Genomic DNA, 18,526 nt, shown 5'->3' with positions numbered 1-18,526 from the left:
AAGCTAGAGCAGATCAATTTAACCAATACTTTGCTAATGTAGGAAAAATAACTTATGATAAAACGCAGGAAATTCTACAAAAGTACGAAAATGAAGATATTAGAAACACTCAAAATAATTTTGGCAATAATATAAGATTGTTTAGACCGCAACCAGTTACAGTAGAAACAATAATATTAACAGTTAAGAGTTTGAATAATAGTAATGCTTACGGAACGGATGGTATTCCTACTAGTTTTCTAAAAGATTCCCTTACAGTTATTGCATATTATATCACGGTTATCATAAATACATCGATTGTAACTGGGAAATATCCTTCTATTTGGAAACAACCCCTCGTAGACCCTCTTCACAAGAAAGGAGACAAGGACGACCCTGGTAATTATAGACCTGTTTCTATCCTTCCCGTAATATCGAAAGTAATAGAAAAGATTGTATGTAATCAGTTAATGGAACATCTAGAAAAAAATAATTTGATTTCTAACAGTCAGCATGGATTCCGTAAAGGTTTATCAACAGAAACAGCTTTGATGAAATTAACAGATGAAATTTATAAAAATATTGATAGAAAAAAAGTTTCCATATTAATTTTATGTGACCTATCAAAGGCATTTGATAGTGTCAACCATGATGAATTGTGTAAATCTCTTAAGGAACATTACATTGATACGTTCTGGTTTCAGGATTACTTGAAGGATAGAAGTCCGGTAGTTAGATTAGGAGACGTAAATTCTTGCATTGAAAAGGTTGAATTTGGAGTCCCACAGGGATCTGTCCTAGGTCCAATTCTGTTTTTAGTCTACGTTAATGACATGATTAAATACATAGAAAACTGCTTGCTAATTCAATACGCTGATGACACCCAAGTTCTTTTGGTTGATCAAATAGAAAATTTAGATGGCTTGATAAAAAGGGCTGAACTAATATTGCTCAAAATTAAGAAATATTTTCTAAGAAAAGGGCTATTATTAAATGCCACTAAAACACAGTGCATGTTTGTGGGTAGCTCACAGTATATTAGCAAAATTCCAAATGACATTATAATAAAATGCGATGGTGATGAAGTAAAGATAAGTCAACATGTAAAAAATGTAGGTCTACACATGGACAGGTACATGACATTCAGTACTCACATTGACGAGCTGAGTAGAAAAGTTAGTGGCATTCTAATGTATTTAAGTAGAGTAAAAGATTACTTTGATGATACTACTCGAGCTTTGATTGTGGAAAGTCTGGTCTTGAGTGTAATAAACTACTGTATTAAGATATGGGGGTCTACTAATGATATGCACATGGAAAAAGCTCAAAATATCCAAAACTTTGCTGGTAGAGTAGCCGTTATTGGGGTGAAAAAACACGATCACATCACCCCAACCCTCCAGCAATTAAAGTGGATAAAATTAAAAGAAAAGTGTATGTACGATGTTTGTGTTTTTGTTTTTAAAAGTTTGAGAAAAGAATATCCCAACTGGCTATACACATTTCCTACAGTTGGTAATTGTAGGAATGCATTAACCAGACAGAATGAAAATCTATATGTAGACAGCTATCGAACTGATTTGGGTTCACGCTCAATGGCAATAAGGGGCCCAGCTTGCTGGAATAAACTACCTCTGGAAATAAGAAAATATATAAATGTTAGTTCTGATTTATTCAAAAAGAAACTTAAGCAATATTTTTTAAATTTTTCTTGAATGTATATATATCCTAAATTTTTACAATCCAATTATTGTGAATTTTATGTAAGTAATTTATATTGTTATGTAACAGAATAACCATTTTATAATGGAATAAAGGTTTTTGACTTTGACTTTGACTTTGACTGTCCGGGCGAATATATTTTCAAGCTTTGTCATCTGTTATGTAAAGGAATTTCGATGAAGTAAAGCAACTAAGCATCACAGCCGAAAGATAACAGAGGAGAGAACTTTCCCTTCTGCTCACATCTAAATGTTATGCCTGTAAAATTATAGAAGAAAATGATGTCCTTGAGTTATCAAATTTTCTTCAATTAACACTTGAGATCATTTATATTTTGTGAGTATTATTATTAATACTTACAAAGTATAACCCTAGTTGGTAAGACAGGATGGCTATAAGTCGGGGGCTCCAGCAGGGAAAAAAGCACAGTGATGGAACGAAATAAGGAAACATATAGAATATCGTGTTTTAGTGTACACTAAACCAGAGGAAGACCCTGTTATAGAATAGAAGCTATGACACTACCCAAGACTAGAGAACAGTGGTTTGATTTTGGAGTATCTTTCTCCTGGAAGAGCTGCTTACCATAGCTAAATAGTCTCTACCCGTACTAAGAGGACAGTAGCCACGGAACAATTACCATGCAGTAGTTAACCCCTTAGTGAAGAATTGTTCTGTTTTGTAAGTGTTGGCAGATGTATGAGGAAAGAGGAGAATGTGGAAAGAATAGGCTAGAGCTTTCGGTGTATATGTAGGAAAAAGAAAAATGAGCCTTAACATTAGTGGGATCCAATGTAGAACTATCTGGCCAGTCAAAGGACCCAATAACTCTCCGGGGTTAGTTTATCAACAAGTGGCTGGGGCCTTGACCAACCAACTACTAGTAAACTTTCTCCCCTCGCAGAAAATGCTGATGGAGGAAAGAAAGTCTAGTTCATGGAGAATTGGATCGGGCCCATATTCAAACATCTCGTCATCATCCATATTTTTAAAGGATTCCTGTAACAAAACGAAACTTCAACTTTTGGACATAGTAAGCTACCTAGTTTCACAATTTGTACAGGAGACAGCATATGTGTGTGCAACAAATGACTACCCTATCTAGAGACCAACATGAGTTATATTATCTGTCTATGAATATTAACTTGTTCACACAGTAATAGAATTAGGACAAGTCAGAGCCCTTTCATTACTGCCTTTGATTTTCATTTCCTGCTTCTTTTGTTTCAAGTTTGAGCTCCTCATTCTTTTTAAACGCCTTTTCCATCAAGTAAACCCTTAATTGGAAGAGGGTACATTGCTAAAACAGAACAATGAGTTTAATTACTTTGGATCAATAACAACAGAGGAGAGGGTACTGAGAAAACAGTGAGACAGTGAGTGAAAGAAGCAAGGCAAAACTGGAGACAAGTAGCTTGAGTTCTTTTAGACAACAAAAATGCCATTGAGATTCTTAATGAAGATAGAGGCATTTAAAAAACTTGTCATTACCATTTTAATCAAGCCCGGATAGCTCAGTCGGTAGAGCATTAGGCTTTTAACCTAAGGGTCCAGGGTTCAAGTCCCTGTCCGGGCGAATATATTTTCAAGCTTTGTCATCTGTTATCTAAAGGAATTTCAATGAAGTAAAGCAACTAAGCATCACAGACAGAAGGCAACAGAGGAGAGAACTTTCTCTTCTCTACACATGTAAACATGTCCTGCAGGAAAATTCTAGAGGAAAATTAAGTCCTTGAGGTGTCAAATGTTCTTCAATAACCACTGGAAATACTGATGCAAGATAGAAATGCTATTTCATGGGGAATAGGAAAGGGCCCATGTTCAAACATTTCGTCAACATCATAATTCTTTTCAAAGGATTCCTCTGATAAAACGAAATTTCTGCAACTTTTGAACATAGTAAGCTAACTAGTTTCACAATTTGTATGGAAGACAGATTTTTGTATGTCTACAACAAAAGTCTATCAGATAAGTAAGCTAATTAGTTTCACAATTTGTATGGAAGACAGATTTTTGTATGTCTACAACAAAAGTCTATCAGATAAGTAAGCTAATTAGTTTCACAATTTGTATGGAAGACAACAATTTGTGTGTCTGCAACAAGTGGTTACCCTATATGGAGACCATCATGAGTTATGTTCTCTGTCTATAAATTTTTACTTGTTGTTCACAATAGTAATAGAATCAGGGCAAGTCAAAACCCCTACATTGATGCTTTCAATTCCAATTTCCTGTATCTCTTGGTATAACTTTGAGCTCCTGGGTCTTTTTAAATGCCCTTTTCATAAAAACATCATTCAAGTTTAAGATGGAACGGTGCTAAAACAGTTTATCTACTTGGGATCAATAATAACAGATTAGGGAGGTACGGAGAAAGCAGTGAGGCAGTGAGTGAAAGAAGCATGGTAAAAATGTGGAGAGATATCCGGAGTTATTTTAGACAAGCAAAAAGGCCATTTAAGAATCATAGTGAAAATAGAAGCATTTAAAAAGATTGTCATTTCTATATCAATGAAGCCCGGATAGCTCAGTCGGTAGAGCATTAGGCTTTTAACCTAAGGGTCCAGGGTTCAAGTCCCTGTTCGGGCGAGTATATTTTCAAGCTTTGTCATCTGTTATCTAAAGAAATTTCAGTGATGTAAAGCAACTATGCATCACAGACGGAAGTTAATAGAGTAGAACTTTCCCTTCTTAAAAACATCTAAATATATCATGCCAGGAAAATTATAGAAGAAAATTGTCCTCGAGTTATTGAATGTTCTTCAATAACCACTGGAATTTATTCATATTATGGCGTTATTATTATTATTATTATTTGCTAAGCTATAACCCTAGATGGAAAAGCAGGATGCTATAAGCCCTGGGGCTCCAACAGGGAAATAGCCCCGTGAGGAAAGATGATAGAAAAACAAATAGAATATTGTGCTTTAGTGTACACTCAAGCAAGAGAACTCAGACCTAAGACAAGTGGAAGACCATGGTACACAAGCTATGGCGCTACCCAAGACTAGAGGACAGTGGTTTGATTTTGGCGTATTCTTCTCCTAGAAGAGCTGCTTACCTTATCAATAGTCTCTTCTACCCTTACCAATAGGAAAGAAGTCACTGAACAATTACAGTGCAGTAGTTAATCATTTACTAAGGAAATTTTGGGGTAGAGAATAGGCCAGACTATTTTGTTTATTTGTAGGCAAAGTTAAAATGAGCCATAACCAGAGAGGGATCCAATGTAGTACTATCTAGCCAGTCAAAGGACCCAATAACTCCATCCGAATTATCTCAACAGGTAGCTTGTGTCGTTGCCATCCTACTACCAGTGAACGTTCTCCCCTCTAAGAATATGCTTTTTTCACAAAGGGTTCCTCAAACTAAACGAAACTACTACAACTTTTGGATATAGTAGGCTAACTTAGTTTCACAATTTGTATGAAGGTCAATATTTGTGTGTTTGCAACAGATGGATACCCTATCTGGAGACCATCATGAGCTATATTCTGTTAATGAATGTTTACTTGTTCACTTTAGCAATAGACCCTGGGCAGGCCAGTGCCCTTACACTATTGCTTTCAATTCCAATTTTTTGCTTCTCTTGGTTTACCTTTGATCTCCTCTTTCTTTTTAAATGCCTTTTCCATCAATTAAACATTCAAGTGGAAGATGGTACAGTGCTAAAAGAGAACAATGAGTTTAACTACTTGGGATCAGTAATAACAGAAGAATGAGGTACTGAGAAAGCAGTGAGACAGTGAGTGAAAGAAGCGTGGTAAAATGGAGAAAAGTAAATGGGGTTGTTTTAGACAATAAAATAATACCGAGACTCATAATGAAGTCATTTAAAAAGCTTGTCATTATTATATTGATCAAGCCCGGATAGCTCAGTCGGTAGAGCATTAGGGTTTTTTACCTAAGGGTCCAGGGTTCAAGTCCCTGTCCGGGCGAATATATTTTCAAGCTTAGTCATCTGTTATCTAAAGGAAATTCGATGAAGTAAAGCAACTAAACATCACATACAGCAGTTGGTATAGGATAAGTTTCCTTTCTACACACATCTCAAACTAGTCATGCTTGAAAAATTCTAAGAGAAAATTATACCCTCGAGTTATTGAATATTTTTCAATAACCACTGCAGGTTGGCTGGCGGGGTGGCCATAAGCCCGAGGGCTCCAACAGGGAAAATAGCCCAATGAGGAAATGAAATAAGGAAACAAATAGAATAGCGTGCTTAAGTGTACACTCAAGCAAACAAATTCGTAACCCAGGACAGTGGAAGGCCATGGTACAGAAGCTATGGCACTACCACTCAAGACTAGAGAACAGTAGTTCGATTTTAGTGTCTCTCTCCCAGAAGAGGTGCTTACCATAGCTTACGAGTCTCTTCTACCCTTACCAAGAGAAAAGTAGCCACTGAATAATTACAGGTCACTATTTAACCCCCTAGTGAAGAAATTTACGGTTATCTAAGTGTTGTCAGGTATTTGAGGAAAGAGGAGAATGTGTAAAGAATAGGCCAGATTATTTCCTCTATATGTAAGCAAAGAAAAACTGTGGCCTTAACAGAAAGGGATCCAATGTGGTACTATCTGGCCATGGTACAGAAGCTATGGCACTACTACCCAAGACTTAGAGAACAGTGGTTCGATTTTAGAGTATCCCTTTCTTAGAAGAGCTGCATACTATAGCTAACGAGTCTCTTCCACCCTTACCAAGAGAAAAGTAGCCATCGAATAATTACAGTGCACTATTTAACCCCTTAGTGAAGATATTTACAGTTATCTAAGCGTTGTCAGATATTTGAGGAAAGAGGAGAATGTGTAAAGACTAGGCCAGACTATTTCGTGTATATGTATGCAAAGAAAAAATGTGTCGTAAACAGAAAGGGATCCAATATAGTACCATCTGGCCAGTCAAAGGACCTAATAACTCTAGCGGTAGAATCTCAAGAAGTGGCTGGTGGCTTGGCTAACCTACTAATAGTAAACATTCTCCCCTCTCAGAAAATGCTGATGGAGGGAAGAAATTCTATTTCATGGGGAGTTGGAAAGGGCCCATCTTCAACCATTCCGTCATCATCCATATTTTTTCCAAGGATTCCTCTAACAAAACGAAACTTCAACTTTTCTATGGAAGACAGCGTTTGTGTGTTTCAAACAAATGTCTACCAGATAAGTAAGCTAACTAGTTTCTCAATTTGCATGGAAGACAGCATTGTGTGTCTGCAACAAATGGCTACCAGATAAGTAAGATAACTAGTTTTACAATTTGCATAGAAGACAGCATTATGTGTTTGCAACAAATGGCTACCCTATCTAGAGACCATCATGGGCTATATTCTCTGTTTATGAATGTTTACTTGTTGCTCACCCTAGCAATTGATTCTGGGCAAGCCAGAGCCCTTTCATTATTGCTTTCAGTTCCAATCTCCTGCTTCTCTTGGTTTACCTTTGAGCTTCTCATTCTATTTAAACGCCTTTTTCATCAAATAAGCATTCAAGTGGAAGATAGTATAGTACTAAAACAGAACCATGAGTTCAACTACTTGGGATCAATAATAACAGAGGAGGGAGGTACTGAGAAAGCAGTGAGACATTGAGTGAAAGAAGCAAGGTGAACATGGAGAGAAGTAGCTGACAAGAAGAAAATGGCATTAAAGATTCATAATGAAAATAAAAGCATCTAAAAAGCTTGACATTGTTATATTAATCAAGCCCGGATAGCTCAGTCGGTAGAGCATTAGGCTTTTAACCTAAGGGTCCAGGGTTCAAGTCCCTGTCCGGGCGAACATATTTTCAAGCTTTGTCATCTGTTATCTGAATGAATTTCAATTAAGTAAAGTAACCTAGCATCACAGACAAAACTTAAAATAAGATAGCTTTCCTTTCTACACACATATAAACATGTCATGCTTGGAAAAATCTGGAAGAAAAATTATGCCCTTGATCTTCAATAACCACTGGAGGTTGACTGGCAGGATGGCTATAAGCCCAAGGGCTTCAACAGGGGAAGTAGCCCAGTGACGAAAAGAAATAAGGAAACAAATAGAATAGTGTTCTTTAGTGAACAATTAAGCAAGGGAACTCTACCCAGCGACAGTGGAAGACCATGGTACAGAACCTATCGCATAACCAAGATTAAAGTACAGTAGTTTTGATTTTGGAGTGTCCTTCTCCTAAAAGAGCTGATTAACCATAGCTAAAGAGTCTCTTCTACCCCTACCAAGAGGAGAGTAGCCATTAAACTATTACATTGCAGTAGTTAATCCTCTAGTGAAGAAATTTTTGGTTACCTAAGATTTATCAGGTGTGAGAAAATAGGAGAATATGTAAAGAATAGGCTAGACCATTCGGTGTATATGTAGGCAAAGGAACAATGAGAAATAACTAGAGAGGGATCCAATGTAGTATTATCTGGCCAGTCAAAGCACTCAATCCCTCTCCAGGGGCAGTATCGCAACAGGTGGCTGATGCCTTGGCTAACCTACTACCAGCAAATTTTATCCCCTTTCACCAAATGCTGATGGAGGAAAGAAATTCTAGTTCATCGGGAATTTGAAAGGGCCCATATTTAACCTTCTCGTCAGCATCCATATTTATTTCAAAGGATTTCTCCAATGAAAACAAACTTCTTCAACATTTAGACATAGTAAGTTAACTAGTTTCTATGGAAGACAGCATTTTGTGTCTGCAACAAATAGCTACCCTAGCTAGAGACCATCCGGGGCTATATTCTCTGTTTATGAATGTTTAGTTGTCGCTCACTATCGCAATAGATTTTGGGCAAGCCAGAGCCCTTTCAATATTGGTTTCAATTCCAACTTCCTGCTTCTCTTGGTTTACCTTTGATCTCCTCTTTCTTTTTAAATGCCTTTTTCATCGAGTAAACATTCAAGTGGAAGATGGTTCAGTGCTAGACCAGAGCAATGAGTTTAGCTACTTGGGATCAATAATAACAGAGGAGGGGGTACTAAAAAAAACTGTGAGACAGAGGATGAAAGAAGTACGGCAAAAATGGAGAGAAGTAACTGGAGATGTTTTAGAAAAAAAGTCCATTTAAGATTCATTATGAAAATAGAGGCATTTAAAAAGCTTATTTTGATAATAATCAAGCCCGGATAGCTCAGTCGGTAGAGCATTAGGCTTTTAACCTAAGGGTCCAGGGTTCAAGTCCCTGTCCGGGCGAATATATTTTCAAGCTTTGTCATTTGTTATCTGAAGGAATTTCAATGAAGTAAAGCAACTAAGCATCACAGGTAGAAGGTAACAGAGGAGAAAACTTTCCCTCCTATATCTAAACATGTCATGTCTGTAAAATTCTTGAAGAAAATTGTCCTTGAGTTATCAAATTTTCTTCAATAATCACTGGAGATAATTCATATTTTCGAATTATTATTATTATTACTTACCAAGCAACAACCCTAGTTTGAAAAACAGGATGGCTCTAAGCCCAAGGGCTCCAACAGGGAAAATAGCTCAGTGGGAGAACGAAATAAGGAAACCAATAGAATATCGTGCTTCAGTATACACTCAACCAAGGGAACTCTAACCCAAGAAAGTGGAAGACCCTGGTATAGAAGCTATGGCACCACACAAGACTAGAGAACAGTGGTTTGATTTTGGAGTGTCCTTCGCCTAGAAGAGCTGCTTACCATAGCTAAAGAGTCTACCCTAAGAGGAAAGTAGCCACTGAACAATTAATGTGCATTAGTTAACCCCTTGGTGAAGAAATCTTCGGTTATGTAAGTGTTGTCAGATGTATGAGGAAAGACGAGAATGTGTAAATAATAAGCTAGACCATTCGTTGTATGTGTAGGCAAAGGAAAAATAAGCCTTAGCCTTCTGGGGATCCAGTGTAGAACTATCTGGCCAGTTAAAGGGCCGAATAACTCTCTAGGGGTAGTATATCAACAACTGGCTGGTACCTTGACCAACCAACTACCAATAAACTTTCTCCCCTCTTGGAAAATGCTGATGGAGGAAAGAAATTCTAGTTCATGGAGAATTGGATAGGGCCCATTCAACCATCTCGTTATCATCCATATTTTTAAAGGACTCCTCTAACGAAACGAAACTTCTTCAACTTTTGGAGATGATAAGCTAACTATTTTCTCAATATGTACAGGAGACAATATTTGTGTGTGCAACAAATGACTACCCTCTCTGGAGACCATTATGAGTTATATTATCTTTATGAATGTTTTCTTGTTCACAAAAGTAATAGAATCAGGGCAAGTAAGAACCCTTTCATTATTGCTTTCTATTCTAATTTCCTGCTTCGCTTCTAAGGGTCCACGGTTCAAGTCCCTGTTTGGGAAAATATATTTTCAAGCTTTTTATTCTGCCATCTAAGGAAAAGGGAATTGCAATGAAGTAAAGCAGCTAATCATCACAGACGAAGTTAATAGAGTAGAACTTTCCTTTTTACAAGCATCTAAACATGTCATGCCTGAAAATTATAGAAGAAAATTGTCCTCGAGTTATTGAATGTTCTTCAATAACCACTGGAGTTTATTTACATTATGGCTGTATTATTATTATTACTTTCTAAACTATAGCCCTAGATGGAAAAGTAGAATTCTATAGACCCAGGGGCTCCAACAGGGAAATAGCCGAATAAATAAAGATAATATGGAAACTAATAGAATATTGGGCTTTAGTCTACCCTCAAGCAAGAAAACTCTAACCCAAGAGAGTAGAAGACCATGGTACATAAGCTATAGCGCTACTAAAAAGTCTAGTGGACAATCTTTTGGAGTGTCCTCCTAGAAAAGCTGCTTACCATACCTAAAGTCTCTCTTCTATCTTTACCAAGAGGAAAGTAGCCACTGAACAATTACAGCGCAGTAGTTAATCCCATATTAAAGAAATTTTTGGTTATATAATTGCTGTCAGGTATGAGGAAAGAGGAGAATGTGGAGAGAATAAGCCAGACTATTTGATGTATATGTTGGCAAAGGGTAAATGAACCATGATCAGAGAGGGTTCCAATGTAGTACTATCTAGCCAGTCAAAGAACCCAATACCTCTCCACAAACAAGGAAGCAATTAAAAACCTTAGTGTAATGTTAAATAGGAGTATGCTATGCACCGACCAAATAGCAACACTGTTTTCTAAATGTAAAGCAAAAATGGGAATGTTATTCAGACACTTTAAAACAAGAAAAGCTGAACACATGATTATGTTTTATAAAACTTATGTACTTAGTACACTCGAGTACTGCAATGTGATATGGTACCCACACTACCAAAAGGATATTGCACAAATAGAGAGTGTACAAAGGTCCTATACTGTTAGAATAGAAGAAGTTAAGGACCTTGACTACTGGGAAAGACTGCAATTTTTAAAACTATACAGTCTAGAAAGGAGAAGAGAACGCTACATGATAATACAAGCATGGAAGCAAATAGAAGGAATTACTGAAAACATCATGAAGCTAAAAATATCAGAAAGAGCAAGCCGAGGTAGATTAATAGTGCCCAAAACTATACCAGGAAAACTTAGGAAGGCGCTCAGGACATTAATCCACTACGCACCAGCATCGATAATGCAGCGACTATTTAATGGGCTGCCAGCTCATCTAAGAAACATATCAGGAGTGAGCGTAGATGTGTTTAAGAATAAGCTCGATAAATACCTAAGATGCATCCCAGACCATCCAAGACTGGAAGATGCAAAATACACCAGAAGATGCATTAGCAACTCTCTGGTGGATATACGAGGTGCCTCACACTGAGGGACCTGGGGGAACCCAAACATAGAATAAGGCAATAAGGGGTAGTATCTCAATAGGTGGCTGGTGCCTTGGCCACCCTACTACCAGTGAACGTTCTTCCCTCTTAGAATATGCTTTTTTTTTTTTACAAAGGATTCCTCAAACAAAACGAAACTACTTCACCTTTTGGATATAGTAAACTAACTATAGTTTCACAATTTGTATGAAAGACAATATTTGTGTTTGCAACATATGGCTACCCTATCTGGAGATTATCCTGGGATATATTCTATGTTAATGAATGTTTACTTGTTCACTATAGCAATAGACTCTGGGTAGGCCAGATCCATTTCATTATTGCTTTCTTGCTTTTCTTGGTTTACTCTTGACCTCCTCTTTTTTTTTTAATGCTATATTTTCAAAAAATAAACTTTCAAGTGGAAGATAGTACAGTGCTAAAACAGAACAATGAATTGAATTACTTGTGATTAATAACAACAGGAGGTAGGTACAGAGAAAGCAGTGAGTCATGGAGTGAAAGAAAATAAGAAAAAATTAAGAAAAATGACGATTTTTTTTTTTCTAAATTCAATTAACTCATTATGAAGAAACATTTAAAAAGTTTGTCATTATTTTATTAATCAAGCCCGGATAGCTCAGTCGGTAGAGCATTAGGCTTTTAACCTAAGGGTCCAGGGTTCAAGTCCCTGTCCGGGCGAATATATTTTCAAGCTTTGTCATCTGTTATCTAAAGGAATTTCAATGAAGTAAAGCAACTAAGCATCACAGACAGAATGTAATTAGAGAAGAACTTTCCCTCTAAAAACATATAAACATGTCATGCTGGGAAAATTCTGGAAAAAAAATTGTATGTTTGGGTTATTGGGTGTTTTTCAATAACCACTGGAGCTTAATCATATATTATCAAGTATCTAGTGAACTTTCTCCCTGAGGCAAATAAATTTCCATTCTTCCCTTCTTGAGATATTTGGTAGATTAACACAGACCCGAAGAGGGATGAAACATTAAGCTACCTACGTTGGGAATGAATGTTATAGAAAGATTTTAGCCGGCAGGAACACTTCATTTTATCAAAACAGAAAAGTTACAGGTTTTACTGACATGTCACTGATCATCTGTAAATCTGATGCTTCAATTTCCTAATATTCTGATGGACAAATTCATTAGCAATACCGAGTATCACACATGTAAAATACGAACGAGGGAAGGAATTCAAAACTGAATGAAGCATTACTTTTGGAAGTTGGAAAGGAAAGCCTCAGTCTGCTTTCAATAGAATTGGTCATTGTTTGAGCAATGAAGTTAAATATCATTATCCTTTCCCCTTTCTTCATATTTTAAAAATGTCCTTCTAGAAATAGAGTGGAAAATTCCATTTAGGCTTTGTCATACAAGGAGGCCTACTCTTTAGTTGATATATTGAAGCTACATTTTCTTTTTAGACTTTCCCATTCACTTTTGAATAGTTGAATGGTTGATAGGCTCAAAGTATCGCTAAGAGTCGCTGTTCTTTTACTGTATGTCGACCTCCGGTGGCCATGTCCAATCAGTTGTTCTTGGCGTGGAAGGTTCCGCCTGACATCCACACTTGTTTCATGCCAGGTTATGATGAGCTCGTCGAAAATGCTGTGTAAACTCTTAGATTAACTCAAGCAGCCTTTATGTCTTTTTATCACCCAAACTTCTTTTGGGCTGGCAATTAATCTTTCTCATAAAACCTGGACATAAACTCATAAACCTATGTCAATCAGTTTTTAATGACATCTTATCGTCTAAGTTTCCTGACTTTATCCTGAAAACACTCCGACATGAATTTCTGTCTCTATTAACTATTCTAACTATGAAGGTTACCTTACAATTGCCCATCCTTTTCACTTTTGAATTGTCAGACCTGAATGACTCATCATCCATCCTTTTGCACTTTGGAATAGTAAGACCTGGATAACAAATTATCCATGGAATAGTAAGACCTGGATAACTCATTATCCATGGAATAGTAAGACCTGGATAACTCATTATCCATGGAATAGTAAGACCTGGATAACTCATTATCCATGGAATAGTAAGACCTGGATAACAAATTATCCATGGAATAGTAAGACCTGGATAACTCATTATCCAAGCTCTTCACTTTTGAACAATCATATCTGGATGACTCATTGTCTAAGGCTCAAGATCCTTTCTGGATGCCAAGGTTTTTATGCTTATCACATTCTGTTCACCAATTGAATACTGTTAAAGTGATGTTGTGCTACAGTATATAACTCTAGTGTTAAGTGGAAGATAGATTAACCCTTCCAGTTATAGTTTACTTGAAGAAAGATGATAAAAACAATGCTAGAGATAAATTAGTCAGACCACTTGGACACTTAATCTTGTTGAATTTTGAGTGTATTACTTCTGTGAGTACGTGAATGCCAGGGAAATTATCTTCTTGCCTGTTTTTGGAGATGCTTGTTATTTGCTAAATGGAATTTGGGATTCTCTTTTGTCATGATTATTGTTAAAACCCTTATTTACAATTGAATGGATGTAAAGGTGAGAATTTGTGGGTTACATAAAAGTTTTGCTGTCCTAGAAGAAATCCAGAATCACATAGTACATAGTAGACTACGTAGGTAAAACTTCTTCACTCGAAATATGTATGTAAAGCTTCCATTTCCATTTTTAGTAAAAGAATATACAAAAGGACACTAGTAACGTTGTTATTAATCAGTTGTTATTAGTACAGTGACAAAGCTAAACTTCACTCATATTTAGACACTCTCTCTCTCTCTCTCTCTCTCTCTCTCTCTCTCTCTCTCTCTCTCTCTCTCTCTCTCTCTCTCTCTCCCCGCCAAGAAGCCGTTGACGTTGACGCAAAGAAATGTAGGTAGGCCTAAACAGCCATTTCGGACGGGGTTTAGATGGAATACCCACTCCTACCACTCCCATGATAATAAGCCCGACCCCCAACACCAAGGATCACCCCCGCAATACCGAAGTGAGGAATACAATAGGAGACCACCCCATAGGCAATCAACAAATAGAGGTCACTCAGCTCAGCCTTATGACTACCATGACCTCTCCCATGACAACTACTGGTCACGAGCGGATACGTGGAAATATGACTTCCCGCCTCTTCCATCAAGAGGCAGTTATCACACAAGAAGTGCTCGTCCCGGACATTGGTACTGGGATAACTAATCATGTGACTCCAAAAAACGATCTTTTGTGTATAGAATATTTGAATGTACAGTCTCTCCTTAGTAAGATATGTGAAATTGAATTAATGCGCTTAAACAGAAATATTGATGTCTTATGTTTTACTGAGACTTGGTTAACTCCGAATGTTGTCGATTCACTCATTGATTTTCCTAATTATACAATATATAGATGTGACAAAGGAAGGGGTGGAGGTTGTTGTATTTATGTAAAAAATAATCTTTCTGTTAATATTTGTAATCTTAATGTTCAAAGAGTAGAGGGGGTAGAAGAGGCTTGGCTCTCTGTACAATCTCGTAAGCTACCTTCTGTTATCATTGGTTGCTTGTATAGACATCCGCATGCTTCAAATGATACTTTTAACTATATTTTGGAATGTCTGAGAATGATTTCCCTAAAGAATAAATCAAATTATGTAATAGGTGATCTAAATGATGATTTGATGTTAAGTTCAGCAAAGATACATAATATTTTAAGAGTCACCAAATTAAATCAAATGATTAATAAACCTACTAGAGTTAGCCCCCATCTCATCCACACTACTAGACGTGTTAATAACAAACAAGCAGGAAAGTGTCATTAAAATTGAGGTAAATCCAAGTATTGTAGCTGACCATGAACATATTTCATTTATCATAGATATTAAGAAGCCAAAACGTAAACCAGTCACGGTAACCTCTAGGTGTTTAAAATATTATTCTGCAGATTTTTTGTGCAATACATTGCTAGACCAGAAAATAATTTTAGATACAATCATGCATACTGATGACACAGATATTCAAACAGGAATTTTCAATAAAGTATATAATAGTGCCTTAGATAAATGTGCCCCAATAACCACGAAGGAAATAAGGAGACCCAGTGCACCTTGGATAGACAATGATCTCAAAAACAGTATGATTGAAAGGGACAAAATGCAAGAAAGGCTTAAACAGAATAGACATGATGAAAATCTGAACAATTCGTATAAGGAAATGAAAAAACTCATCAATTCTAAGATGCGTACTGCCAAAGCTTATTATAACAAAGACAAGATCAAGAAAAGTATATCTCGCAGAGAAACATGGAAAATTATGAATAATATTGTATCTACTAAAACAAATAAAAAGATTGAATACGACAACCCAAATGCTAGAGCAGATCAATATAACCAATACTTTGCTAATGTAGGAAAAAAAACTTATGATAAAACGCAGGAAATTCTACAAAAGTACGAAAATGAAGATATTAGAAACACTCAAAATAATTTTGTCAATAATATAAGATTGTTTAGACCGCAACCAGTTACAGTAGAAACAATAATATTAACAGTCAAGAGTTTGAATAATAGTAATGCTTACGGAACGGATGGTATTCCTACTAGTTTTCTAAAAGATTCCCTTACAGTTATTGCATATTATATCACGGTTATCATAAATACATCGATTGTAACTGGGAAATATCCTTCTATTTGGAAACAACCCCTCGTAGACCCTCTTCACAAGAAAGGAGACAAGGACGACCCTGGTAATTATAGACCTGTTTCTATCCTTCCAGTAATATCGAAAGTAATAGAAAAGATTGTATGTAATCAGTTAATGGAACATCTAGAAAAAAATAATTTCATTTCTAACACTCAGCATGGATTCCGTAAAGGTTTATCAACAGAAACAGCTTTGATGAAATTAACAGATGAAATTTATAAAAATATTGATAGAAAAAAAGTTTCCATATTAATTTTATGCGACCTATCAAAGGCATTTGATAGTGTCAACCATGATGAATTGTGTAAATCTCTTAAGGAACATTACATTGATACGTTCTGGTTTCACGATTACTTGAGGGATAGAAGTCAGATAGTTAGATTAGGAGACGTAAATTCTTGCATTGAAAAGGTTGAATTTGGAGTCCCACAGGGATATGTCCTAGGTCCAATTTTATTTTTAGTCTACGTTAATGACATGATTAAATACATAGAAAACTGCCTGCTAATTCAATATGCTGATGACACACAAGTTCTTTTGGTTGATCAAATAGAAAATTTAGATGGCTTGATTAAAAGGGCTGAACTAATATTGCTCAAAATTAAGAAATATTTTCTAAGAAAAGGGCTATTATTAAATGGCACTAAAACACAATGAATGTTTGTGGGTAGCTCACAGTATATTAGCAAAATTCCAGATGACATTATAATAAAATGCGATGGTGATGAAGTAAAGATAAGTCAACATGTAAAAAATCTAGGTCTACACATGGACAGGTACATGACATTCAGTACTCACATTGACGAGCTGAGTAGAAAAGTTAGTGGCATTCTAATGTATCTAAGTAGAGTAAAAGATTACTTTGATGATACTACTCGAGCTTTTATTGTGGAAAGTCTGGTCTTGAGTGTAATAAACTACTGTATTAAGATATGGGGGTCAACTAATGATATGCACATGGAGAAAGCTCAAAAAATCCAAAACTTTGCAGGTAGAGTAGCCGTTATTGGGGTGAAAAAACACGATCACGTCACCCCAACCCTCCAGCAATTAAAGTGGATAAAATTAAAAGAAAAGTTCATGTACGATGTTTGTGTTTTTGTTTTTAAAAGTTTGAGAAAAGAATATCCCAACTGGCTATACACATTTCCTACAGTTGGTAATTGTAGGAATGCATCAACCAGACAGAATGAAAATCTATATGTTGACAGCTATCGAACGGATTTGGGTTCACGCTCAATGGCAATAAGGGGCTCAGCTTGCTGGAACAAACTACCTCTGGAAATAAGAAAATATATAAATGTTAGTTCTGATTTATTCAAAAAGAAACTTAAGCAATATTTTTAAAATTTTACTTGAATGTATATATATCCTAGATTTTTACAATCCAATTATTGTGAATTTTATGTAAATGATTTATATATTGTTATGTAACAGAATAACCATTTTATAATGGCATAAAGGTTTTTGACTTGACTTTGACTTTGACTCTCTCACACACACACAAAAGATTTATTACTTATAAAAATAACTATCACAGGAGAATCCTCTCCTCTACAAATATATAAAATGAAAGATTTTTCACCAAGTGACTACATCCACTGGTGCAAGATTTAGATTTTGGTGTTAAAATTTGGCGAGACAATCATGTTTGTACCATGATGAATTTATTCGTTTTTTTCTGAGATAAAGTTATGGATCGCTATTCTTCATTTCTTTTTTTTTATATATATTTCTCCTTAAAATGAGCTTAAATTCTCCACATCATTGTAGCGCATATAGTAACTTTTCTTTTGTGCAGAAGATTTAGGGGCTATAATAATACCTATTTTTCATTTTTTTTTTTCTTGAAATATCCTTTTTCTTGTACCGTTATTCAAGCCCGGATAGCTCAGTCGGTAGAGCATTAGGCTTTTAACCTAAGGGTCCAGGGTTCAAGTCCCTGTTCGGGCGATGACCTTTTCAAGTTTCATCATCTGGTATCTATAGAAATCTCAATGAAGTAAAACAACTAAGCCTTATGGATAGGATATAAGAATAGGCACCACACCTTCTCCATACATGACAGTATTAGAGCAAGGGCTAGCAGCCATTTATTTACCGGAGATGACCAAAATTCTAGTAGGCATTTTTGGAAAGGGTCTACCATGGGACATCCAAAAATGGGTATCTTTAAGTTGGACAGTGGTGGGTGTGGGTTTTATTAACCCCTTTTGTCTGAAAACGGACTTTTAATTTTTCGGCAAAATATGGGGATAGGGGAGAGAAAATTGGCTGCAGCTCCCCTCACACTGGGCCTAGCATAGCGAACTATATACCAAAACGATGCTATTGATCAGTAGAATTATTTGACATCAAAGTAAATTAATTAATTTATTATTAGAGGTCACCAGGGGTCAAAAGGTCAAGGTCAGCACTTTGAAATGCCGGA

General features: G+C 36.2%; 6 non-coding genes across 6 annotated transcripts; all 6 read left to right on the top strand.

Annotated features, from left to right (window-relative positions):
• The first annotated feature begins 3,204 nt into the window (after positions 1-3,204).
• TRNAK-UUU (transfer RNA lysine (anticodon UUU)) lies at positions 3,205-3,277 on the top strand. The gene has a single exon. It is a non-coding gene; the product is annotated as a tRNA-Lys (tRNA).
• A 940-nt stretch (positions 3,278-4,217) lies between these two features.
• TRNAK-UUU (transfer RNA lysine (anticodon UUU)) lies at positions 4,218-4,290 on the top strand. Its single transcript has one exon. It is a non-coding gene; the product is annotated as a tRNA-Lys (tRNA).
• A 3,115-nt stretch (positions 4,291-7,405) lies between these two features.
• On the top strand, positions 7,406-7,478 carry TRNAK-UUU (transfer RNA lysine (anticodon UUU)). The gene has a single exon. It is a non-coding gene; the product is annotated as a tRNA-Lys (tRNA).
• Positions 7,479-8,803: 1,325 nt separating this feature from the next.
• TRNAK-UUU (transfer RNA lysine (anticodon UUU)) lies at positions 8,804-8,876 on the top strand. The gene has a single exon. It is a non-coding gene; the product is annotated as a tRNA-Lys (tRNA).
• Positions 8,877-12,052: 3,176 nt separating this feature from the next.
• Positions 12,053-12,125, top strand: TRNAK-UUU (transfer RNA lysine (anticodon UUU)). Its single transcript has one exon. It is a non-coding gene; the product is annotated as a tRNA-Lys (tRNA).
• A 5,850-nt stretch (positions 12,126-17,975) lies between these two features.
• Positions 17,976-18,048, top strand: TRNAK-UUU (transfer RNA lysine (anticodon UUU)). Its single transcript has one exon. It is a non-coding gene; the product is annotated as a tRNA-Lys (tRNA).
• The last annotated feature ends 478 nt before the right edge of the window (positions 18,049-18,526 follow it).

Source organism: Palaemon carinicauda, chromosome 11, assembly GCF_036898095.1.
Source record: "Palaemon carinicauda isolate YSFRI2023 chromosome 11, ASM3689809v2, whole genome shotgun sequence".
Classification (NCBI taxonomy): Eukaryota; Metazoa; Arthropoda; class Malacostraca; order Decapoda; family Palaemonidae; genus Palaemon; species Palaemon carinicauda.
This window is presented reverse-complemented; position numbering and strand designations above follow the sequence as displayed.